Here is a 27,729-nt window from a genome sequence, read left to right as displayed (position 1 = left end):
TGCCACAATAGCATTTATTTGTTTCCGTCATAATGATGTAAGATGCAACTTCAAGGGCAGAAACATTCAGTAAGAAAGAATTAGCTTCGAAAAACAAATGATGCTTTATTGTTCTAAGAGTTTTCCTAAAATTGTAATCATTATTGGGGATGTACAAAGGTATGTTCCAACTCTATTACTCAACACTTAATGGCCCCAACAGTATAACAGAGGCCCCTGACCATTTACTATCCAACAACCTTCAGATTGACAAGTCACTCAAGTTGAGATTTTTGTTCATAATTGTATCAATCTATTGTGGACCCCTGTTCTGAAGTGTGCTCTCCAAATATACTTTCTAAGAAGGCTATTGAGACTGAAACAACAATAACAAAAATCTCACACCATTTATTTCAAGGTCTTTAGTATATTCTACTGTCACTACTCATAACCACTACACTGGCCATTCATTCATTTATTCAACAAATGTCAATAGAGCACCTCATATTTGGGGGCACAGTCAGGATGGAATTGATTTCCTCTAGACAAAAATAACTCTCTATAACTTCCCCCTTGTATTGCATGCCTCTCCCACATCTTTTCCTCAGTCTTTGTTATAAGTTGCTTCTAATTTCTGCTGTAGTCCTCTAGCAAAAGCATTCTGCTATTTTCAGATCTTGTACAGAGATTGATATTTATGGCTACACTGACCAACTGAACAGCCATGGAGAAGAATAAGCAGAAAAGTAAGGACTCTTGAATCCATGGCATGTAAAGGCGGCCGTGTAGATAAATGACTAAGAGGATGGGCTCTGCAACCAGACTACATGGGTTTGAAACCTGGTTTTGCCACTCAACAGCTGTGCATAATGCCAGGCAGTATACTTTGCCCCTCAGTTACCTAACCTTAGCTATAAAAGGAGAATAATAATAACAATAGTAGTTATCTCATAGAGCTATTGGAAGAATAACAAGAGATAATGGAAGTGAAGAGCTTATAACAGTAACTGACATTTGGTAAGCACTCAGTAAGTATTGTTATTATAAAGAATATTAAATATTTCTATCCAAACTCTAGATCTCTTTGCATAGCATGTGAATAACTTTTCCTAGCACATTTAAAGAATCATCTTATAAAACTTTCCATACTTGGTTCTTTTGGAGGGAGTAATTCCAAAGTCGTTATCATAAACATGAATTACTATTTTATCATCAGGGTAAGAGGAAACAAATGTTATTTTAAAAACTAAGATTTAAAACATGCATTGGTTCTCTTATTCTGACTCCTTCTCCTCCTCATCATCATAGTTAAAATTCGTCAATTCTTTTGTATGTTCCAGGCCCTATGCCAAGTTTGCTTTCCATTTGGGTTACTTTTTTCTAGCTCTTGAGCTATACTACCTGGGTTTGCATCCTAATTCGTCTACATCCTGTCTATGAGAACTTGAAAATACGCTTAACTCTTTTTGCCTCAGTATTTTCATCTATGAAATAGGGAAAAATGCTGGGCATACCCTTTAGAGTTGTTGGGCCAGCATAATACTTTGCACATATAAGCTTCCAATAAATGCTAGCTACTCTTATTACCCTGAGATCTCAGGACAATTTCTGACACATAGCTGTTTAGACTTGAATTTATGTTCTATGAGCAGCAGGAGCAAAGACTCAGAACAAGGAAAGTGCAGGTTGGATTGTGAAAAATGCAGAGTTCCATGAAGGCAGAGTATGCATTGCTTTAGCCATGAAAGCCAAAACTCTCTTCCAGATGTCAGAGCACTCCTGCTCCCAGGCGTAACCCAAAATCCAGGCCTCCTCAGTTCGCTTGGCAACTAAGGCCAATAAGCTGCCTTAATTTGGAAAATTCCACTCACGTTCCTGGTCTCTGGCTCTGCATATGTCCCCAGGGTCTTTTATGCCAGCCTTGAATCCCAAATGTTGACGAGGAAGAAAGGAGGGAATGGAAAGAAAAAAAAAGATAGAGGAAAGGTCAGAAATTTAAACTGAATTGTCTGGTAATGGAAAGTCCCTTTCAAGTCTCTTTAATTCTTTATTTGGATTCCATTGAGTGTGTTCCAAGAGGGAAAAAGGAAAGGTTAAATCCTCCTATCGGATCTGGCAAAGGAGCTCAGTCAAGCAGCTTAAGAGACGGATTAGCTCGCCTGCAATGCAAAAGTGTTAATACACAGGATGCCAGCAGGCCACACAGACCCCTCTTCACAGGCCTTGGCATCCACTGGCCCTACAAGGGGACCTGCAGGAGGAAATTGTCCCACAAGGTAATAGATTCCCAAGGAGGTGCAAAACAGTCTCTCTGCACAGGGACAGCACGAGGTCTCAGGTACCTTCGCCCTTTGAGAATGTGATAAAGCTTTTTATCCTCCTCCAAGAAAAATACTCACATATACAAGATTTTGCCAAAAACCTCAGGGGGTTCAAGGACCTCATGTATCCCACCCACAGATCTTGAACCCTTTGCCTTAAAACTTTGACAACGTTTTTGTTAAAAGCCTTTCTGTTTTTCACATGCTTCTTCCTGGCAGGATTCCTTGGAGTCAAAACATTTTTTCTTTTTTAACTAAGATCAGATTCAAAATTCAAAATGTGCTCATCTATGGCCTGATGTGTCTGTATTTAACTCAACAAAGGAGGCAAGTTTGGCTGGGGAAAAAAAAAAAAACAAACACCTTGTCCTTAGAGTAAATTTGGGTTTTACTCATAATTCTTGCAATCCCAAGCTGTGTGATACTGGGAATGTAACTCAGCCTTTCAAAGTTTCACTGTCTTCATGAATAAAATGGGGTTTACTAGTAGCCTGCCAACCTCTTTAGGTTTTTGTCAGGTTATACTTGCTCTATGTCAAAGTGATTTTCCAGTAATAAAAAGCTAAAGGAAAGATAAAAAAATATATATAAATATGAAAGATTACTGAGCAGCTATGATATGCCAGTCACTGCAGATGCTGAGATGAGGGGACATGAGTCCTTCCTTCCCTGAAGGAGCTTACAAGGAGTGAGGCGATGGACCAAGAAATCAATGCAATAAAGTGTTCTAAGAAAGACTGTGTGAGGCCTCATGGAGGAAGAATCCCTCCCTTCTGAGAAGATCAAGAAAGGCTTCCTAAGGGAGAGAAATAGCTGAGCTGAATCTCCAAGGGCAGTAAAAGTGGTCAGCTGGAACAGGAGGAATAAGATATTTCAGTCAAAGGAATCACCATGTTCAAAATCAAAGAGGAAAGGTATGATGATAATTGCTGAGTATCCAGTGTCAAGTGGGCACATGTAAGTCTTGAATGAAAACATAAATACTCAGAGGACAACTCAGGGCCAAGGGTGTGGGGCTGAGGAGGGAAAGACTTTTGAGGAGGTCTCTTTTCAGTGAGTCTCCTCACTACCCTAAAGAAAGGCAGAAGTTGGCTGTTGAAAACATTCCTTTTCTCTGCCTCCACGTCTCCTTGGACCAACTCTCCAGATTCCATGGCTCCACTGAGGGGAGATGCTACAAATGGCCACATTCTTTCACCTTCTTTTGAGATCTTTTCCTATATTTCATATTAGGGGAAGTGCTTACTTCTGTGGGATCTTTAAGGACTTTGTCCCTAAGTGAGGGACCTAGGGTGGACATCAAGAGACACAACATGGCTCTCAAGGCAAGGGAAGTTGGTTGGTTTTCCAATTGAAGAACATACTCTAAAGTGTTTGTGTGACTGTGTATGTATAAAAACACATGGGTTTTGGAAAAGCCAAGGCAGCCCCCTGCCAAGTACTTTTACCATGAAGTTTTAAGCTTGTGTATATTTTAAAGGAAATGTAATCTGTGTATTTCTGATGTAGTTAGGTTTAATATATCCAAATGCTTCATAATAATTTCTACCATCCAAATTCTTAAAGCTCGGGTTTTTCGTCTTAACTTCTTCCCTTGGAAACAGGAAGCTGAAGGTTTTTTACAAGAATAGAAAGATCACAAACCATACAGGACAAAATTTCAGCTTTTTGTTTGACATGAGAAAAAGTATCCCTGAAAATAAACCCTTCCTTTGAAGTCCTCATCTGCTCTTTCTCTGTGGCTTTCACACTCACCTTATTCATTGACAGGGTGACCTCCCACCTTAAGTTGCCTAGGACAGCCCTGGTTCATGCTCCTTGCCCTGGCATCATTATCTACTGTGCCCTCTTCCCCTCTCCAAATATCCTGGTTTGAATAATAAGTGACATGGTCACCCTATATCGGACAGAGTTTTGGCAGGCCCATTCTCTCCATTTTTTCCCTTTGTTATAGTCCAGACAGAAATATAATGCAAACCACATATATGATTTAAAATTTTCTCATAACCACATTAAAAACAGTGAAAAGAAACAGACAAAACCAATTTAAATAATTTATTGTTTAACCTAACATAAGTAAAATATTATAATTTCAAAATATAATTAGTATAAAAATATTAATGAGATATTTTACATTCCTCTATTCATACTAAGTCTTCAAAACTTACCTATGGCATATCTCAAGTTACACTAGCCATATTTCAAGTGCTCAATAGTCACATGTGGCAATTGTCTACTGTACCAGACCATGCAGTTCTTGACTGGGAGGAGACTGTCATAGAGTTCCTTGAAAGTGATAGCTGACAACTCTGTCTGTAAAAACTTAATACAAGAGGGAAAATGCTACAGTTCCCACTACTGAAGTCCCAGTGCGATAACTGAGGTTCGCCATCACCTTCATCCATAGCCCATTCTCATTTTCCTGGGAAACTGTAATTCAGTTCAATTAATGGACTCTTAGTCTTCGAATTAACTAATGTCTTTAAACTGAATGAGAGACCACAATTTTCTATTGCAGAAAGGAAGGAATGAAGGAATGAAGGAACAAAGGAATGAAGAAGGACACTAATTATCCATCTAGCCCCTTGCAACAACACAATTAGCCAGTGAATATATTGAACCTTGTCCTGTGGGTCAAGGCATTCTGACTGCCACTTTGACTTTGCTGCACATATGACAGTTGTGTCCATTTTGCTTCGATGGTTAAGTGCTACTACTTGGCTTCTGCTATTCCAGAAACCCATCATTTCACTTGATACTAGAGAACCCATGTCCATGGCAACATCTCCCATGGTCAACGGTGGCCTACAGAGGACAGATACTATTAAGCTTCTCAAAGATCATCCCTTTTCTAAATCATTTCTTAGTGTGGGGCATGTCCTTACTTATGCATTTGAAAATGTAGTCACAACACTAAATTCTCTTAAAGATTACATGTGTTTAAAATACCAAATACATATAGACTTCTTAACGTAAAAGATAGTAATTTAGAAACTGAATTCTCTCAAACACTTCTGTAATTTTAAACTGAGACGTTCTCAGTCTATTATGTGGTGTACAACGAGGGCTTCATAACTTAAGGAAGGACTGGTCTCAAGGCCCTGGATCTCAACACAATGCCACTCCCTGGTCTAGCCTAAGTCACCTAAGGCATGAGGCTGATCTTATGATTGTATTTTGCATTTTGGAGCTCTTAAGATAATAAAATACATTTCCCTGCTAACTCTGTAGACCTTTGAACTTCATGGACCCCTGCATTCTTTTCATGTGCAGCCTGTATCTTATTGAAATCATGGCCGATTAAAATTTGATCTTCCTCATGCTCTACCTATTTGCTTACAATATCAAAGGCCATCACTGAAATCTGCCACTGGAAATGATAGACTTTTTCCACAACCGCCATGTTTGATTAGTGGTAAATCCAGTTCTCATTTATTGTCATTTCCTCATCAAATCAGGTTCCAACATGATCATATTCAAATATGCATATATGCATGTATGCACACATACTATTAATAATGTTTATATTCTTTAATGAATTCTTATACTCTTTAAGTATGAATTTTATATGAATTCTTTTCTTCTTCCTCTCTTTCTCTATTATTTCCTTTCTTCCTGCTTAGCACTTACCACTAAGGCTGACACACAATAAGTATCCAGTAAGTACGTCTTGGCTAATTGACATACTGGACAAATTCCAATAAGGGGCAGGTTTTTTTTACTTAAAAAAATAAAACCTCACAGCTGAACATTTAAACACCCAAGAGCAGCCTTGAAACACTAGTTGTCACTACAATCCACACTCAATAGCTTCACACTATTTATAATATGGAAAACTCTATAACATAAAGCTCATTCTGTTAGATGGCTAATGGGACAAAAATTACAATTGCTGTGAAAACTTTAAGTTAGAATCCTCAGATACAAGGATAATTAAAATCACAGCTTGAACGCTGCAGGAATAACCATTTGAATTTAATTTACTATTGTGTGCAATATAAGAGCTGATTACTTTCCCTCCAGCATTTTGGACTTTGATATAATTTCCTTTTTGTGAGTTAAATTTACTTAAGTGTCAATATTTTGCAATTCAAAGCACAAATTAACTTTATGTGATTTTTTTCCTAATAAAAGCAACATTCAATGAAATTATAAATGTTCTCTTGTTTTGATTCTGTCAAACACTTTGGACTTGAGTTTTATTTTAGAAATGTGTGTCAGCATCAGCAAAACTAGAGTGTTTCTAGACCAAAAGCTTTAATTATTAAATGGATTCACCATAACAGCGGTTTTACTCCTCAACTCCTCCTTTAACTTAACTCCTTAATTCCTCCTCCTTCTTAACTTGAGAAGGCAGTACGGCATAATGAAAGAACATGCGGTCTGGAGAACACTTGATTTGGAACCAAGCTCTCTGTGGCACATTGAGTAAGACATTTTAACCTCTTTTAGTCTCTCCAAAATAGTAATAATAATAGTTATTGAATGCTTACTATGGGCCAGGTTCTGTTCTAAGTACATTTCAAACATTATCTCACCTAATTATTAAAAAAACCTTACCTCCCCATTTTAAAGATAAGGAAAATGAGGCTTAAAGAGGTCAAATAACATGCTCAGGGTCACATAGCTAGTAGAGAGTAAAATCCTCATCCTGATTCATTCAATAGAGTTCCAGTTCCTCTGTTCTTAACCCTGCTCATTGGATGCTATAAACTGGAAGTGGCATCATTGTCAGGACACCGACTGGGAGAGCTGATGCAGGGATCTGACTCAAGCCCAATGTTTTCAGTGGATCATTATAGTTCAGATCCTTAAACTGGTCCTCTTCCTGACTTGAGAGAGAATCACCCAAAACCAGCATATCAGCACTTTTTCAGTGGCCCAAACACACACAATCCAGCAAAATAAACAGTGAACCAGCCACTAAGAGCAATCTGCTTGCCAGGCTTACCCTGGGAAACTTGGCAGGCTAAGGGTTCCAGGACAGCCATGTAGGCACAAGTCCTAGAGTTCCTCATAGTATCTGGCTGACCCAAGATGAGGTTCAAAGAGTCAGGGAGTGCCCCAAGGGGCATCACAACCAGACGGCATGACCAGACTTGGAGGTAAGGGCTCCAAAGTTTCAGCAACCCCTGATGCTCAGGGAAAAGCAGGGGCCCCTCTTGCCCAGTCTAAGGACAATACTGTTATCAGTCAGATGTCTAGCCATGTGGAGGAGGTCAATCTGAGAGTAGAGTGATGGAAAGACCATCTTGCCAGCATTCACTCTCCCAGAGGCCAGACTGTCCCCTTGTCCTTCTCCGTTACATGAAACACTTTACTATCCTTCCATTAAGCTCACCTATTTTTGCTTAAGCAAATTTGAGTCAAGTACTTATCTCTTGAAACCAAAAGAATCCTGAAGAATGCACCAACGAGCAGTTTCATGCTGGTGATTTGTTCTGGGTTTGGCTTTGATACAAAATTCAGAGAGCTGAAGCCAATCAAATTGAAAGAGTGAGGTCATGAATTAGGATACTGAGGACAGGTTCCCATCTGTCTCTTATTAATTGCACAACTATTAACAAGTTATTCTACTTTTCTTGCTCAGATTATTCACCCTGTTTAAAATTGCAAATACACGCACACACACACACACACACACACACACCCCAGCACTACTTACCTTCCTTCCTCACTTTATTTTCCCCATAATAATTTTCATTTCTAATATACTAAATAATTTACTTATTCATTTTGCTAATTGTTCTTCCTACTAAAATGCAAGCTCCATGCAGATGGATCCCCTTGGTTCAGAATGCAATTCAATACATAAGAATTCAACACGTATTTGTGGCAGTTGTTGTTGAATGTCTTATGTGAGTTGATTAGACTATATCAGGAGTTACCCTCTTGAGATCCTATGAACACTGTGAGTTCATGAAGACAGTATTAGAAAAGCCTTAGGCTGTTTTGAATGTTACTAAAAGCATAATGGATATTACACATTTCAACCATTGCCACGCTCCTCTGGCTAACACATCTACCATCTCATTAAAGAAGAGAATTTAATGCTGCTTAAAATTGCTATGTACTTTTTTGTTGTTTTTTGCTGTTTTCATGAGTTATCTATGTCTCCTGTTTAGTAAAAGTGATAATGCCATTGGTATGGCCAAAAGTGCAGGTTTTGTAATGAGTAAAACAAGGGAGACAATGAAAGAAAAAAGCTATAAAAGAATTCTTTGCTGTGTGACATTACTCAAGTTAGTTAACCTTCTCAAATCATATTCCATTACCTTAAAAATGGGGATGGAGTAAGACAGTATACATAAATAGCCTAATGTATGCTCAATACATGTTAGCTCCTTCTTTTCTTTACAAGATGGAAAATAAGTTCTTTTCCAGCCATAAAATCAAGGATTCTAAGTTGCCAGAGTTGCACAAGTATAAGGAGATATGTAAGTGCAATGGAAGTCTAGAATTTCAAAAATGTCCTATTGTCAGTTTAGGAACTCTTTAAAAAAAATTTCAACAGATATGTAAGAGTCAGTGAATCCCTATTAAACTAGCATGCCCTCAACTCTCACAACAACACCTCAAAATAGGCTGAGGATGGGAAGCTCAAAAAAATCAAATGAAGTTCAATGGGAAGCAGCATAGGTGAGGACAGAGCTTATCTCTTTGATTCTTAGGAAAAACAACCAGTAAGGGGAAGTTCATTTGATAGTTTATTTCTGATTACAAAAGGAGAGAAGCACAGGTAGAGGAATGGGATATGGTCTTAGAAGGAAACAGAAAGAGCACATTGGAAGAAAGAGCGACACAGCAAGTGGGTGAACAAAGCTAATTTCTGCCTGTGCTGAGGGCCAGCTTATCTGCAATTTGCATCTGAGAATTATAGGAAACGAGCATATTGGCTTTTTCCCCTTGGTTACTAAGTGACACCAGGGAGGAGGTCAGAAGAGCAAAATTTGAAAGAGAAATCTTTAATTTGTCAACATTTTCCATGCTCCTTGAAGGCAGGGACCTTTTTGTGGTTATCTCTGTCTAGAATCTCAGAGGCCACGCACTGGGTCTTAAACATAGTAATAATAACTATCATTTAGGAGCCATTACTTTATGCAGATGCTATCTTGGATGTTTTGCACATATTACCTTGATTAATTTTATCCTTCAAAATCTCACAATTATGTAGATATAATTAGTCCCACATTTATGATGAGGAAACTGAGGCTCAGAAAGGTTAAGAGTGTTTATTAATCGAAGATAAGTTACGGTATGCTGAATTAACAAACAACCTCCAATCTCAGTTGCTCAAAGTAACAAAGGTTTCACACAAAACCCTTTCTGAACTGAATCCAGGGGACTAAGAAGAACTTTCCTAGAAATGTTGAATGCTCACTCCAAGCTGAACACCCACACTTTTGAATCTGTCATCTTAATGAGAGGTCCCCTCGATAACTATTGTGGCAGGAGAAAAGGAAAAGAGAAGAAGTGGAAGATCTCACATTGACAAATGCTTCAGCCCAGAAGTGACATGTGCCACTTCCATTCACAGCTCACAGGCAAGAACAAGTCCCCAACTCAACTGAGGTTACCCCTTAGGAGAGAAGAACTAGACACTGGGGAGCCTTAACACTGATTTACCTAAGGCCACATAGGGAGAAGACAGAATAGCAAAGAACATATCCTAAGTCTTTTAATTCCAAATTCCCATTTTATTGCTTTGTCAAACACCTCTATTTAGATGAGAAACTCTAGATGTATAAAAGAAAGATCCTCAAATATTGACCAAATTTGGGGGACTTTGAATGCTTGGAAGAGATTTCGGGCAAGTGAAAAGCTTCTTCCCACCTTGCATTATACCCTACTGTCAGCCAAATATGTGGAAACAATCAGATGCCTCTGGAAGATCAAAAAGGAGAAGTCTAGCCCTCTTCTCCTAATGCCATCATGATCAGCTCAACATATCACCCTGAATAAACAATTTAACAGTAAACATTAATATTGCTAGTATTATCATAGCCTGCATTTGTTGACCAATTGCTCCATATCAAATGCTCTTCTAAGTTCTTTACACAAATTCATTCACTTCATCCTTACAAGACCTGATATGCAAATACAATTGAAGAAACATTCTGTACCTTTGATTCCTTACCAGATTGCTCTTCCTAGGCTCTTATGTATACAAATTCTAAAGCTACCTTCATGCATTGCCATCGCTGGGCAGGAATTAAACATGGACAAATCAACATGCTAAGTCTCGATACATAAGAGAAGGCAACTGGTCATGTCCAGAGAAGCAGGTGCCAAAGTTCAAAGGTTTGGTTAAATACCAGATACTCAGGTTGCACAAACCAGTTCCCAAGAAAACTTAGTGAAAGAAAGAACAACATGAACAAAATGAGCAAGCATTAACCAGTGCAGTGGGAGAGCTCAGCACCCTGAAGAGAATCACGATGCAATCCCAGCAGATTCCTCATTTATTACCAGCAGCCATGCTTGAGGCTCACTGTCAGCTGTGATAGAGGCAGTCCTGCCAGAGCACCCTCGTTGTCTGACCAGTTTTCATACAAAGAAAAACAACAAAATAAAATTACTTTATAAATAAATTCTCCAAATATAGCAGTTTTAGGGTGATAGATAAGGACTGATCATGCACCTTCTGTAGCTAGATCACTAGATTACTAGCCCTAAGAATATATCAGAAAGGATTCAGTATCCCATCTTTCAAGGTGCAGTTGGATCAGTGGTGGAAAGGGCACTGGACTTAGAGTCAAAAACCCAATTATCAATTTGCTACCCAAAGCCCCATAAGCAAATCAGTCGATCTCTGTGAGACTCATTTCCTTATCTCTTAGTGGTGAAACCTGCTTCTCTTGCCTCCTAGAGTAGAAATAAAGACCAACAAATACTGCCTGCAGGAAACAGAGTCCTCCTAATACCCCAGATTCATCCTCTCACCTCAGAGCTTCTGCAAGTGTGTCTCCCTCTTTCCTGAACGTCCTGCCCTACCCAGTCCCGCTTTGCATGGCTAACTCCATGATAACATGTGTGATCCTGCACTGTAATTCTCTGCTTACATGCCTGTCTCCCAACTCTACTGTGAACTCCAAGAGGGCAAGGATTGCATCCTTGCAAGCCCAACACACTGGTGGGTTGAGAAGGCATGCTAAGGACATATGCTTGCAGATCTACGATAAACAAGACATTTGAACACTGAAAACACTAAAAATGCTGGATACTGTATAGAAAAACTTCTTTTTAAATGCATCAATGGGTTGACAAGGAAGTAAGAAAATGTAAAAATCAAAACCTAAGTGGAAAAGGGGACTCTAGAAAGTCAAGCAGAGCACTGAAGTCAGCTCTCATTCAGGGGCATTGGCTGAACTCTAGTCACCTTGAGCCCTAATAAGCAAGGAGACAAGCCCCAAGCCCCATCCAAAGTAGGGAGTTTGATAGGAGACTCCCCACATGTATAAAGTTGGGACCTCAAAGGGTTACAACCCTAATTTAAGGATAAACACAAAATAACCCCACCCCTAACCTCTCTCAAATGCTTAGACTATGGGAAGGGTAAAAAGTTCCCTGAAAATTCGTAACCACAAGTTGCCCCCAGTCATATTTTCAGTCCCAAATCTCAGTAACTAGGGTGCCTGAAAACCCCTAAGTTAAAATTTTATTTAAAGTATTCCCAGGGTAGCAGAACAAATCTTGTCTGGAGGAATCCAGCTTCAAATCAGGCCCAAATAATTCTTCAGATCAGGAATAAGAAAATAGAGCTTACTATCCCCTCCTTCATTCAATGTTTTTTGGGAGTCCTAGTAGAGCAGAAAATCAAGAAAAAGAAATAGATGATGTAAGTTTATAAAGATAAAATAAAACTCTCATTATTCATGGATGATATGATTATCTACAGAGAAAAACTCAAATCTACAGATTTATCATTCAACTCAATACATATATTATCAGGGATTCTTGACACAAATTAATACAAAAACTGAATAAACAGAAAATATGTTTTAAAAGAGAAACAATTTACAATGGCATAAAATATCAAACACCTAGACATAAATTTAATGAAGATAGGAAGGAGCTTTATGAAAAATCTTATAAAACTTTATTGAAAACATTAAAGAAGAAAAAATTAAAGAAGTGTTATTCGTGTTCATGGATAGTAAGATTCAATATTTATTTCATTTCTTTCCAAATTGATCTGTAACTCTATAAAGTCAATGTAATTCTAAGAAAGTTTCAATAGGTTATTTTTAAGAAAGTTGACAAATTGACTCAATCATTTTATATGGAAGAGCCAAGGGCCCAAGAAAGCACTCCTAAGGAAGAAAAATAGCGGGATTTGCCTTCAAAATACCAAGCATTATTATTAGGTGATGGTAATTAAAGCAGGCTGGTGTTGGTGCACACAAAGACAAATAAGTACATGAGAAGAAAAGAGAGCCCAGAAACAGCACCATACATACATCCAGATTTGATTTATTACAGTGTCAGCATTGCATATCAGTGGCAAAAGATGAAGTATTCAATAAAGGGTCCTGGAGCAATTGGTTATGCATATGAACAAAAATGAAATTTGACTACTATTTCACACATATTCAAAATCAATTCCAGGTGGATTAAATATTTAAATGTGAAAAGTAAAACTGTAAAACTTTTAGAACATAATATAGGAGAACACCAGAATATCTTTATGCCCTTTGGCTAGGGAAGGGGGTTTCTAAACAAGAAATAGAAATTACACATCATGAGGAAATGAATGATGTGCTCAGCAATATTAAGAACAGCTGTTCGGCCAAAGACATAATGCAAAAACTTAAACGACAAACCACAAAGTGAGAAAAGATGTTTGGGAATATGTAATGACAAAATTAGTATCCAGACAGTAAATAGAATTTATATTAATCAATGAATTAAAGACAAACACCTCAAGAAAACAATTGGCAAAGCCTTTAACAGTACTTCATAAAAGCAGGAAACTCTAATGACCAATAAACATTTAAAGATATTCTTTAATTCACTAGTAATCAAAGAAATGCAAACTAAAACCACAAGGAGGTACCATTTTTCAAGTATTGTCAAGGATGGGAGGCAACCAGAACACTTATATATTGCAGGTAGGATTGTAAATGGCTATAGTTAATTTGCAAAACCAGACAATAGCATTACATAGCACCACTTAAGATGTTCAAACTGTGTGACTCATCAGTTTCAGTGCCAAATATCTATCCTACAGAGCATCTTGCCCAAGCACACCGTGAGTTTATGTAATAATGTTGATAGAAGCACTGGTAGCAATAGGAAAAATTTTAAAAGGAAGCAAATAAATTTCCATTAGGAGTAAAATGGATAAGTGAATTCTGCCATATCCATACACTAGTATACTCTATGGTACTGAAAAGAGTAAATTATAGCTATGTGAACAATGTGAGTACATATCAGAATATGGTGCTGAGCAAACAAAGAAAACAGCAGAGGACTGATAGCAACGTGACTCAATTTACATAGATGTCAAAATCAGGCAAAACTAAAAAATTCTATTACTAAGAAATGCAAACGTAAGTGGTATAACTATAAAGAAAATTCAGGGTTGTGGGTGTCTCCAAAAGGACAGGCAAGTGATGAGGGGGGGTGCATATAATGGGTTTCTAAAGCAGTGGATATGGTATGTGGGTGTTTATTTTATTGTTATTTTATATAATGTACGCATGTTTAAAATTAATATTTTATTCAATGTTTAATATAAAAATTAAAAAGACATTGAATGTGTGAGTGAATTAATTATATACCATTTCGTGTTGAAAGTCATTAACTTAGGAGTTTCCTTTTATTAAGTATTTGCTTAACGATATTAATAACTAGTACTTACTAAACCCTTATTACTTGCCAGGCACTGAGTAAGTACTTTACGTGTATTATCTCATTTAATCTTCACAAATATCTTCATCTGTATGCCCATTACATAGATGAGACTAAGGCACAAAGAGGTTAAGTGTATTCCCAAGGTTTCATGGGTGTTGAAGTGGCCCTGTTGGCTCCCTTGAGCTCACCAAGCCTTAGCTTTCAGTATCCCATGCAAGATCAGATACTCAATCCATATTCAGTAGCCAATGGACTATCTGTATGGTTCCTACTTCCAAGAAGCTGGAATAATCCAACTCAACTACCTTCTGAGATGAGGCTTGAGAGTGTGATCCCTTCAAAAGAAGCTGATAACTAGTGAAAATCAACAGGAAAGATGTTAACCATCTTGGACACTATAAGTAAGTCAACTCAAAGGGGCAAAACCAAAAAAATACAGAAATGTATGGGTTTGTTTTCTGAAAGGATTATTAAAAAGACCCAGCCTGCTGTTGGGTGAAGGAGCAGAGGTATTCACAAGCGTGGAGCAGTACTTTTTGGTGATAGTCACTGTCTTTGTGCTGTCTCATTTTATTTTTACATTCATCCTGCCATGGGAATATTTTATTTCTTTTATAGATAAAAAAACTGAGGCTCAGACATGCTTTCTGCCTCACCTAGGGGTGCCCATCTAACAAGGATGAGATTTGCACTTGAATTCAGGTTTCTCTGTTTCTAAAGCCATCTTCCCTCGGCAAGACCATATCACGAAGGACAGACTATTGAGCCTCAGCTATGTCAGTCTGTCCAAAGTGTACAAGGGGCGGATACTGTGACATCTCACTTCATATAAGCTTTGGTGTTAAATGATATATTTGGGTTTGAATACAGAATTTATATGAACTTTGATCTTTGTAATTCTCATATGGAAAATTGTAATAATTACTACTAATAATAATGAAATAATAATAAAACCGACCTTACAAGATTGTCATAGAGATTACAAAACTATTACATGTAAAATGCTTGACATCCAGTAGGTGTTTATACAGGTTTGTGGTCTTAAACATCCCTCCCTTCTCTAGGCAGGAAATTAGTGAGCTGGGCTTGGACTTTCCACTGTGTAGCTGAGAGGCCTTGGAACATTGATCCTCTCCTCTAGGGCTCTGTTTCCTCATCAGCCCAAAGGCGGCAGACAAGATGACATTAGGAGGGACCAAGCCCCAAGGTCCACAATGGACGAATAAAGCTTCAAACATGAGATGGCAAATGTCACAGGAAGGTGGGGGGCGGGGGAGATGAATCTTGGTCTATTCTCTTCTGATACAGCAGGAATTCTAACCCTCACCACCCACCTCGCTGGGATCTGGGAAGGATTAATGAGACATAACGCTCAATGCTCTACGGAGAGCTATTACTGCCTCACAGAGGGAAAAACCCCATTGTCGCCAGCAAACAAGACTGACAATTTGATGAGGTGTGAATATTTTTAGTGTAACAGTATGTAAACACTGCTTTATTCATCCAAGTCATCACTGCGCACACACCCTTATGCATTTTTATGAGGCCATTTCTCCGTGGCTGTAAATATTCTGTGCTTGCCCTTTTCCACAAGCTTGAAGAATGTGCTGACCAGGGGCCCCAGCTGAACCTCTAAGCTGATTCCTAAGGCTCACCACATTCTCTGGGAGAAATGTTAATAGGCATATTCACATTTTGTGCCAATGTATATGCCTTCCCTCTGGCCGATATAAATTGCATCATGCAAGGCCAGGGGCAAAAAGAGGCCTCTGTTGGAGAAGGTTCAGCTATTTCACAGTGATAAATATGGAGCAGCAACATGATTACCGAGACATAAAAGTGGAAAAAAGGCAAGATGCCTGATTCCAAATTATGTCCCTGCTACACTTGTTTAAAAAGTCAGGAAAAGCCTAAATCCGCAAACCGATACCTTTTTAATCAACAAATATTGAACTATTTATTCATTTGGAAAGCATTTATTGGGTATTAGGTGCCAGATACTGTATTACATGTTAGGATATAAAAGTGAATACTCCTGTGTTCCAGATTTCACAGTGAATGTATTTTAGTGAAAGGTCTGACAAATAAACAAAGACAACTCAGAGGTAAACGTGCAGTACATAGTTTCTCTTCCATCCCATCCCTCTGCCCTCTGAACTGTCACCTTCTTCTACAGTAACTGGGAAACAGGTAGTTTGTCTGATGTCTTCCTTGGAGGGGTACCCTTGGCGACTGCTTTCACACTTGATATTTACTCCCCGACTGTCACTCTGTGGCTGGACGTATCTCAAACTCTAACTCCGTGGCTGTCAGGGACCCTGTTACCATCCTGTTGTTGGGCCTGGGAAGCGGGTGAATGAGAATCAGGTCAGGCTTTGCCTCAACACTGCATTCTCTCCAGTACCACTGCACAAAGCTACATTCACGTATCTAATGTCACTGAAGGGTGGCATGTATGGGAAGGAAGATTATAAAACCATACACTAAAAGTAACAAATCCTGCCACGTCTACCTCCAAAACATCCCCAAAGCAACCACTTCTCCTCACTGCCAATGAAATGATCCTAATCCTAGCAACTCACAATTACTTGTAATTTGACTAATGTAATAGTCTCCTAACCGATTTTTCAGATTCTACTCTTTGTCCTTCTACCCCAAATATTTATTCTCCTTCAACAAACAAAACAACATTTTTTTTTTTTTTGCAAGGAAGATTGGCCCTGAGCTAACATCTGTTGCCAATCTTCCTCTTTTTGCTTGAGGAAGATTGTCACTGAGCTAACATCTGTGCCAATCTTTCTCTATTTTGTTTGTGAGATGCCACCACAGCACGGCTTGATGAGCAGCGTGTAGGTCTGCACCCAGGATCCAAACCTGTGAACCCCGGGCTGCCAAAGCAGAGTGCAAAACTTAATCACTACACCACCAGGCTGGCCCCCAGAACAACTTTAAAAATATAAAGTAGATCAAATTCCGTATTGCATGAACTCTCCAATATTTCCATAACGCTTAAAATCCAGAATCTTCACCATGGTCTTCAAGATCTGGCTCCTGCTGACCTCTTCCAATCTCTCTCTGACTTCTCTCCCTCTTACTCTCTAGATCCAAACCACAAGCCCTTTCTGTTCCTTGAACATGCTCAGCTTGTTCTGTCTGAAATCCACTATCTCCACGTCTGCACTTGACTGGTGCCTTTATATCATGTCTCAGCCCAAATGTCCCCTCCTCACTGACTATCCAATTTATCCTGCATCCCTTGAGGTGCTATCTTACAAAATACCCACTTTTACTTCTTGCATAGCTATTATCATGACCTGAACTCATCACGTATATTTCTTTGCTTTTGTATTTATTGTGTCTTGCCTCACAAAGTTTCTAAGCCCCATTAGGAAAAGCATCTTGCTGCCTGTATACTCTGCATGTATCTCTAGCACCTAGTACCTGCCAAATGTCAGTGGCTCCATAAATGAATGACTATCCTCATAATACAAAGGAAAACTACAAGAAAAGTTGAACTGTTCACATTTCTCAGACTGCTCACCAATCTACAATTCAGGATACTACCTTCTTCAAGCCTTCAGTGCCAATCCCTATCCTTACCTGCAAGGGTTGGTCTGGTCATAGAATCTATGCCTTGTCAGCTCCTGACCCCTTTTCTCTACCCCTAGGCACTCTAGGACATAGAGCCATCTCGCAGCAGTACACTTTCCAAAGTCCAAATCTTTCAGTTCAAAGTTTCAGCAAGATATTTCAAGATGAGCCATGGCCTTCAACATTTATCATAATGGTTCAAACACCTCAAATTGTCTTCTTCTGAGTAAGGTGCAGAAATGCCCCCTTATTCTTCTTAATCATCAAATGAAAGATATTAGATCAAGAAAATAAAGAAACACATTTTTCAGGGATAAGCATCAATTTTAAAATACAACATGGTCTAAATACATCTTAAGCAAGGGGGCACATTTTCCTAACAGCAGTGATATCTGTACAGTCATTATTGCCCATATAGGTCATAGCATCTTCCAATATTACAGAGAGCAATGGCCACTTGCCTCCTCGGTCCTCAGTGATTTATGAGAAACATGACTCAACGCAGAACTATTTGTTCCCATTGACCACCCCCCTTAAGTACTAATAGACCAGTAGCAGATTTCAAATTATTATAATGTTGTTTTTCTTTTATTCTTTGATCCAGGTCACTTCTTTGACAGATTATTTTCCTGTTATCTCTATACACAGAAGGGCTGTTGGGAGGAGAGTTGTTTTCCCAGAGAGGGGTTGTTCTACCAGGAACAGATGACAGTAGTAAACACTAGGTGCTTTGACTTCTTGGAGGAGAGGTCACTGACACAGCCCAGGAGTGACAGTTGAGTATGGTAGAAATGGGAGTAAGAGGGTAGGGAAGATTTCCCAGGCAGGTGATGTTGGAGCCAGCCCTAAATAGAGAGTAGGCAAGGAAGGAAGAAGGCAATTTCAGCAGAATCAGCATGGGCAAAAGCCTGAAGGCAAGTGAGAGCATGAAGTATCCTTACAACCCAGGGAATTTCACACAACCAGCCGAAGTGTAAGGAAGCAGATGGGAGCAGAGGCAACAGATGTGTTTGAAGAGGTAAGAAAAGCTGTCTGAACCCTTCTCTAAAAGCAGAAGAGTGAAAGGTTTTAAGCAGAGGAGAACAGAGTTTGGATTTCGGGATTTCGTTTTAGCGCTAGAGCTCGCTGAGATAACACCCGCCCCTCCTTTGTTGGTGGGTACTGCGCCAGGCTCTGTTCTCCTCCCTTGCTGCTTATACCCGAGCACTGAGTCATCACCAGGTATAAGATTTCTAAGAACATAAACCACAAACCATTACCTGAGAGACAGGTTTGTGTTCTTTACTATAAAGAGACCTAATTGAAGTTCCAAGTAATTAAAATAAGCAAATGTTATATATATAATGGATTATTAATTAGACTGCCTGTGTTTCTGAATGTCTTGTTTAAATACGTCTTGGTATTTAGAGGGGATTTTTGGTGTCAGAGGTGTCTTTCTTCTGCCTTATGTGTGACTGTTGATCCTTATCCAAAACAAATTGAGGTCTGCTGGCTAATATTTATGTGATAGACCTGACATTTTCATTCTTAAGGTTATTAATCAGTTACTGTATACCGATTCCATTTCATGTAAAAAAAAAAAAAATAGCCCTAACATATTTTCCATACCTACTCTTCAAGGCTTCTAAAAATTGTGTGTGCGTTGAACTGGTATCTTTCCAGATAATGTTCCCAGCAAGCCAAGTGAAGGAAAGAGCAATGTTTAGTCGTGTTACTCTGTCTATACTCACCACACAATTAAAACACAGCTCTGTTGTACAAATGGGAAAAGAGTGATAAGAATATCAACTGCTGAACTTCAGAGGCCCCGTCACTCAGAGGAATGACCATTAAACTAGGGATCAAAGGCCTCCATTTTCAACTGGCTCTGCTCCTGGATGGTTTGTTACCTTGAAAAAGCTGCCTAACATTTCTGAGCTTTTCCTCATCTGTAAAATGGGCTGCAGGAACAGGGTTAATGTGAGGCTCCCCATTAAGACTGAAAGCAGGTGTCCTGATTAGGAGGCAGCGGTATTACTCATACCATCACTACCTTTACACTATAGGGTTAAAAACAAAAGAATGATTATTAGAGGCCAATTTCACAGTGTTTATGTTATCATAATCAGAAATTTGGGGGTTGTTTGTTTCAGTTTGGCTTTAGTAGGAAAGAACACTGGATTGGGAGCCAGACAGAATGGGTCCCCCTCTCATCAGCCACGCATCCTCAGCAAAGTGAATCTCTCCTGGCCTCTATTTTTTTCCTGGATAAAATGAACATAATAATATCCTCTACCTCAAAGCAGTATTACGGTGATAAAGGAAGCCCCTGCACAGGCTTGCCACATGCTAATGTTGTGCTAATGTTTACTCTCTGCACCCTATGGAAAAGCTTTGCTGGTATTTTCCACTGGAACAAAGGAGTCACCTTCAAGAAGGGCCAACAGGGTCAGGAAAGACGGGCAGTGCCTTCACCTCTCTGGGAAGCCTTTGACCCTCCATCTGTCCTCTGAAGTGTTACCTCAGGACACTGAGCTTCCTTTAGTATAGGACTGTTCACGCAGTCTTGTAATCTACTGTTTATTAGGTCATCTCAACTGCGCTGAAAGTCCTTTAAAGAAAATGACTGTATTTTCCTCACCATTGTCCCTTTAGGACCATCCACATTATCTAGCGTATGTTCATAAATATTGTTGACTACAGATAAAATGAAAGAAATGTGCTAAAATTCTTGTGACTCTATGTGGACCATAAGAGATAATCAAGATGTCTGAGTGTACATTTATTTCAGCCAACATTTTCAGTTCCTGCTATGCATCAGACATCTTAGTAGATTCTAAATTGTAAATTCTAAATTTTGAGGTGAGCCCCAAAAACAAAGAGAAGGCATCCTATATGAAAATCACAATATGTATTTCAAAAAGAGTTGTTGAAGCTCAAGAATCAGTCATATGAAAAAGAGATCCAGCCTTGAGCTTGTATAGTAAAGGCATGGAACAGGTCCTCTTTGGAAAAAAGGAAGGAGAATATTATGAACACAAACAGAAAAAATGCATTTGGACTACATCAGAAAAGGCTTTAAACAGCAGTCTAAGGAATTTGGACTGTAATCTGTGCATAAAGAGGAATAATTGCAAATTCCTGAGCAAAAGAATAGCAGACTTGGGAAAGCACACTTCACAGCTCCTTGCCAAGCGCCCACTCTCAAGCACAACCATTGTTAAGCTAGCTTGCTTACATGACTTGGAAGCTGATGATTCTGTGAGAATGTCTCTGATTTATCTTTCCTTATTGGATAAGCTATCCTACAGTCTCATCCCACCTGGTGATTATTATTGAACCACCTGGACATCAGCCCAGGCCTGGTACTTAAACATAAAATAAATTAGAATTAAATAAACAAAGTAAAATAAACGATTCCCCTCCAAAAAAAAGAAAGCTTTCCCTACCTGAGAACCCCAGCCTACTGTCTTCCTGCCTCCCAACTTCCTTCTTCCTGTCAAGAAATGTTAATGGACTATAAGGTGCTAGAGATACAATGGACCCAGCTGGGGACCCAGCCTTCCCAGAGCTTACACTCCCCAAACAAACATACAAATGTGTCACTGCAAATTTTGATGAGCGCTGTGAAAGAAAAGTACTGAGAACTACGAAAGCACATAGCAAAGTAATCTGATCTCTTCTCGGAAGTTAAGGACATTTTTTACCATGAAAGTCTTGCTTAAGCCTCAACAGTGAATACAAATGCCATTTGTATGTGTGTGCATGGGTGTGCACATGTACGAAGGAGGTGGGTAATTTCCCTAGGAAAGGGTGATACCATGTATACATATCCCCAGGCACGAGGAAAGGTGGTTCTTGAACATTGAAAGAATAGGGTAATATTCAACAAACATTTGCTGAGCAGTTGTGTACTAGGACTTTCAGGCAATAAGATCTTAAGAAATGTACAATTAAAATGATAATTAACAATCACAGGCAATTGAGATGAAACAAAGTCATATAAAATAATAACTAATTTGTTTGACTTACTGTGCACTCACCACACGCCAGACAGTGCTATAAGCATATTACTCCAGTGTATTATTTCATTTTCATAATGTCTATGAGAGAAATTCTATTTTTAATTCAAACATTATAGATGAGAACCCCAAAACTTGGAGACATTAAGTATATTGTCCAAGTAGGTACAGGTAGTAAATGGTGAATATTAGATTCAATCATAGAAATATTTGAGTCCAAGGCTATTGTCAGAAACATGAAACATATTTTTGTCCAATAAATATTTATAATATATTATGTGCCAAGCATACTGGTTCTAAACATTGCCTTCAAGAACCTTACATGCTATATTCTAGTGGAGGTGACATACAATAAGCCAAAACATAAATTTGTTAATTATTTTAATGTTTTAGGTACAATTTAAATACAATAAAATACATCAATGTTAAGTTTAAACTTAGATGAATTTTGACAAATAAATATAGTCATGTAACTTCCAAGACCCTCATGATTGACAACATTTCCACTGCTCCAGAAAGCAACCTCGTGTCTCTTGGCAGTCAATCCCCTACTCTACCTGCAGCTCCTAGCAACCAGTGACCTGCTTTCTGTCATTATAGTTTTGCCTTTTTCATAATTTTACATAAACAGAATCATGAATATGTAGTCTTTTGTGCCTAGCTGCTTCTGCTTAGCATAATGTTTTGAGATTTATCCATATTGTTGCATGTATTACTAATATTTTCTTTTTCATTGCTGAGTATTATCCCACTGAATAAATATACTATAATTTGTTTCTCTGTTCACTCGTTAATGGACATTTGGTTTGTGTCCAATTTTTACTTATCGTGAATAAAGATACTAAAAGAAACTGACAAGGTGTTTTCCAAAGTGGTTATTCAATTTTGCCTTCTCACCAGCACTTTGCTCTCTGAACCTGTCTGTCATCCACAAACAAAATCCTTCCCCGTATCCTCAACCTCTTCTCTCTGTGCTCCAGTTACCATCTTCCTTTAATTCCTACTAGAAGATCAAAAAAGGAGGTAAAAAATCCTGTTTGCTCCCATTGCTCCTTTCAGACCATTTCTCCTCATGCCTTGCAGAAACTCCAGCTCCTCCTGAAGTGCACATGAAATGACCCTGCTTTCTACAATGCAACCATTGTTGCTCTGATCTAACGCCGTCCTCATTACTGCCCCTCTTTCATTGATATTAGTGCCTGCATCCCTGTCTTCTCTATCATTATTCTTTTCACCATATGTATTTTACTCAACAGATATTCATAGAGGGCCTATTCTGCGTCAGGCACAGTTCTAGCTGCCGAGGGTACAGTGATGGACCAAAAAAAAAAAATTGAAATCCCAACCCTCACTGAGCATGCATTCTATTGAAGCGATAAATACGTACATATGCATTTATCTATATAGATACATACATACAGATGTATATACACACTATACTTTTCTCCATATTTCATATATGTGTGTATCTTCCATATGCTTCTAATATATATATATACACACACCTTTAATTTTCATATATATTTTATACTCTTCTATTTTATATATACTTCTACTTTTCATATATATTAGAAGTAGTGAGAAAAGTAAAGCTGGAAAGGAGCTAGGAAGGTCATAGGGGGTAGGGGGTAAAAATGTTTTAATTTTTAATAGGATATTGAAGGAAGCCTGCAATGAGAAGGTGACAGTTGAGCAAGATGACAGCTAACAGAGAAGGGCATGCATATGATAGACAAAGAGAGTTCCAGGCAGAATCAACCACAAATACAAAATCATTCAGTCTGGAATTTGCCTAGCACATTCAAGACACAGTGAGAAGGGCCGGCCCAGTGGCATAGTGGTGAAGTTCATGTGCTCTGCTCTGGCGGTCTGGGGTTCATGGGTTCAGATCTTGGGCACAGACCTACACACTGTTCATCAAGCCATGCTGTGGCAGCATCCCATACACAAAATAGAGGAAGATTGGCACAGATGTTAGCTCAGTGACAATCTTCCTCAAGAAAAAAGAGGAAGATTGGCAACAGATGTTAGCTCAGGGCCAAGCTTCCTCACCAAAAAAAAAGAAAGAAAGAAAAAGAAACTATATAAGAAACTGCCAAAGAGTTTTCCAAAGTGGTTATTCAGTTTTGCCTTCTCACCAGAAGCCAGTGTGGCTTGAGTGGAGTAAGCAAAGGGGATATAGAAGATGCAGTTAGAAGGATGAAGGAAGAATGCAATTGGTAGGCTATGGTAAGGATTTGGAAGTTAGGTGGGATGTGAAGCCTCTGTTGGGTTTTGAGCAGAAGACCAATATTATCAGGCTTATGTTTGTAAAGATTTTCTCAATACTTTCTATCTTGAGAATAGAATAGATGACAGACTTGTTGGCAAGTTAATGCAATAATTTGGGAGACATAATTCAGGTGATAGTAGTTTCATTCTGTGTACATTTTTAAGGTACAGCCACCAGGATTTGCTGATTAATTAAATTTGCAGTGTGAGCAAAAAGATAATTTATTTGTGCTCAAGGTTTGGGGTATGGGATAAGTAGAAATATGGAGACACCATTAACTGAGACAGAGAAGGCTGCAACAGGAGCACATTTGGGGGTGAAATTGGGAACTCAGTTTTAGATCGCTTTTCTTGGTGACCTCAACATCTGCATGCAGCACTTTGACTTCCCAGTTTCGTGGCATCATCAGCCAAGAAATCTTACACTCTACTCTGCCTATGATGCCTATTCCTAGAGTGTGGCCCTCAGCGTCATTTCCTGGATCTTGTCTTCAGCAACAATTGCTCCACCTTCACCGGATTGATTTCAAACATCCCACTCTCTGCTTAACACTTGGTAATCTCTCATTCACTCTTTAGTGCTTTACTTTCCCCTCTCCTTTGCCCCATTGGAAAATCCAAACTATTGACCTCGCAATGACATTGCTATTGTCCTGTGCTGCTCTTCATGTCTCCACAAGCGTCCCTACCCACCTTGGATGCCATGGCCCATTATTATACTGACACTTTTGCTTGCTCATTCAGGTCACTTTGTCCTCCTTCTCTTGTCATACTCTACATCACAAAACCCTGTCCTATGAAATCCCAGCTCTCCACTACTCTGTTACTATACTTGAATATAGTTGGCGAAAAACTCACAAGTGTGCCAAGTAGTCTCACTTTAAACTTATGATCACAAATATCTGATGGCCACTCAGCTCTGCTTAACAGCCCTAATTTATGTCCTTGACAAATCTTCCTGTTCACTTTTTGGGATGACTATTTTATATGTTCTCAGATCTTCCAAACATCTTAATTCTTCCTTTCCCCTTTTATCAGCTGATGATCATGTTTCTTATTAAACCTAGAAAATAGAAGAAGCTATGGACTTCCTCATCTCTCTAACCTCACATCTACCATCCTGTCTATATCTGTACCTGTATATCTTTACTTGCCTCCAATTAATGTGGATAAACATACCTCTTCCTATCTGAAGCCAATTCTCTGAACTGGATTCTTTCACCTCTCACCTATTAAAGATTTTTCTTCTTACAATTGTGTTTTCTGTTACCTAAATCTTTATCTCCTCATCTACTAGACTATTCTCTACAGCATTTAAGCATACCATAATAAAATCTTTCTTTAAAAAATGCCTACATTTCCATTTACCCACTTCCCTATTTCTTTGCTTTCCTTTAAAATGCAACTCCTCAAAAAGTTTGTTATGTGTGATTCCAATTTCTTACTCTCAGTCTCCCTTTAACACATTTTGATTAGAAACTTCCCCACCAAGCCACTGAAGCCACTCTTTTCAAAATTATTAACAACCTCCATCTTGCCAACTTCAGCAACTAATCCTCGCCTCACCTTACTCAAAATCACCACAGCATTTGACACAGTTGGTTTCTCCATCTCTCTTTAAACACTTCCTTTACTTGGTCTCCAGGGTACCACTCTTTCCTAGTTTTTCCCCCTACCTCTCTGGTGACAATTTCTCAGTCTCTTTTGCAGGGTCTACCTTGAAGTACCTCAGGGCACAATCCTCAGCCTTCTTCTCTCTCCACTGGCTTCCTTGGTGATCTCACCCTGTGCACATCATTGCAAATACTATCTGTATGCTGAGTGCTCCTAAGCACCACAAGTGTATGTTCAGTTGCCTACTAGGAGTCTCCAATTGGATGTCCAACAAGCTTCTCGGTCTGAACAAGGTCATAAGAGAACTATTGATTTCCAGCCACTACCATCATTTCCAGCACCGCCCCCCCCCCCACACACACACAAAAATCTGCTTTTGTTCTCAGTTTTCCTTTAATAGATGATACCACTACCTTCTTGGTTCCTTTATTAGTCTGCTAGGGATGCCATAGCAAAATATCACAGACTGAGTGGCTTAAACAACAGAAATTTATTTTCTCACAGTTCTGGATGCCAGAAATTTGAGATCAAGGTGTCAGCAGATTTGATTCCTTCTGAGGCTTCTTTTCTTGGCCTGCAGGTGACCACCTTCTCATTGTATTTTCACATGTTTATCTCTCTGAGCTTGTATGTGTCTGATATCTTTCTGTGTGTGCAAATTTCCTCTTCTTATAAGGATATCAGTCATATTGGACTAGGGCCCACCCTAAATACGTCATTTTAATTTAATCACATCTTTAAAGACCTTGGCTCCAAATATGGTCATATTCTGAGATACTCAGGTAGGGGGTTCAACATGAATTTTGTGGAGACACAATTCAGCCCATAATAGTTACTCAGTTCAAAACTTGAGATAGAATTCCTATTCCCCTGTTTTCCTACTCAATCTATCAATTAATCTTCTTAATCAATCTTCAAACATATCTCAAATATAATCACACATGATCTCCATTACTGGAACCCAAGTATACACCATGCCCGTCACCCAGCTGGATACCGGATACCAGAGTTGCCTCCTAGTTGGTAGTCCTGCTTCTATATTTGTCCAGACAGTATCAGAGAAATCTCAAATACATACATTACATACATACATAAATGAAATCCTTCTATGGCTTCCTGCTGCACTCAGAAGAAATCCCTTACTATGACCTGCATGATTTAGCTAATGCCTCTCTCTCCTATCTTAGCACCTGACGTGTTTCCTCTTGATCACTATGTTCTACCCACACTGAGCTTCTTGCTGTTCTTTGAACACACCAAGTTAATTCCAGCATCAGGGACTTTCTATTTTCCAATTTCTCTGCATGGAACGCTCTTCTCTATGTTTCTGCATCAACTTCTCATCATTTACATCTCTGTCCCCCAGTGATGCACCATGCTCTTACTCTATTTTATTTCCTTCACAGTATATGTCACTCTGTAAATTATATTTATGTGTTTACTTATTCCATGTCTGTCTCTGCCATTAAAATGTAGGGTCTGAGAAAGCAGGGCCCTTCCTATCTTGTCCACTTTAATATCCACAGTGCTTAGAAGTGTAACTGCATATAGTATGTGTTCAATACTTAGTGAATAGATGAATCAATGGGTGAACAAATGATTATTATTCTTACTCCCATTTTGTATCATTGAAAACTGAAGCTGAGAAATTTTAAGCAAGTTGTCCAAGGTCATTTAGCTCTTAAATGGCCATTCCAGGGCAGAGATGCACTTAATCTAATCCATATTTCATGTGTTCTCATCACAACGCAATGTCTACCTGGGATTTGGAATAGTCATCTTGGTTAAAAGAAAAAAGAGGGAGGGATAGACTTGATATTACATTTTTATCACTTCATCTTGCTCTCATGTCAACTTCTGACAGACAGGCAAGTCCTTCCACAGTACCAGAATGAAGACATGTAACTAATACTCTTCCTACCTCAAACACAAACAAACACAACAGAAATCATGCCTTTCTAGAGCAAGATAGATTTACAGAGACTTTGAAGGGATCCTTGCTTTTTCCTTTGGTGTTCTGTCCAAACAAGAAAGGATTTTTATAGTGGGAAAAAATTTCCTGGCTTCACATCTGCTTTTGTTTTCAACAATTTTAT

General features: G+C 38.8%; 1 long non-coding RNA gene across 36 annotated transcripts in view; it reads right to left on the bottom strand.

Moving 5' to 3' along the window:
- The window catches only part of LOC123284789 (uncharacterized), a 471,184-nt gene that overhangs the window by 360,216 nt on the left and 83,239 nt on the right, over positions 1 to 27,729 (bottom strand). The gene's annotated exons all lie outside the window — the stretch shown is intronic.

This window comes from Equus asinus, chromosome 3, assembly GCF_041296235.1.
Source record: "Equus asinus isolate D_3611 breed Donkey chromosome 3, EquAss-T2T_v2, whole genome shotgun sequence".
NCBI lineage: Eukaryota > Metazoa > Chordata > Mammalia > Perissodactyla > Equidae > Equus > Equus asinus.
This window is presented reverse-complemented; position numbering and strand designations above follow the sequence as displayed.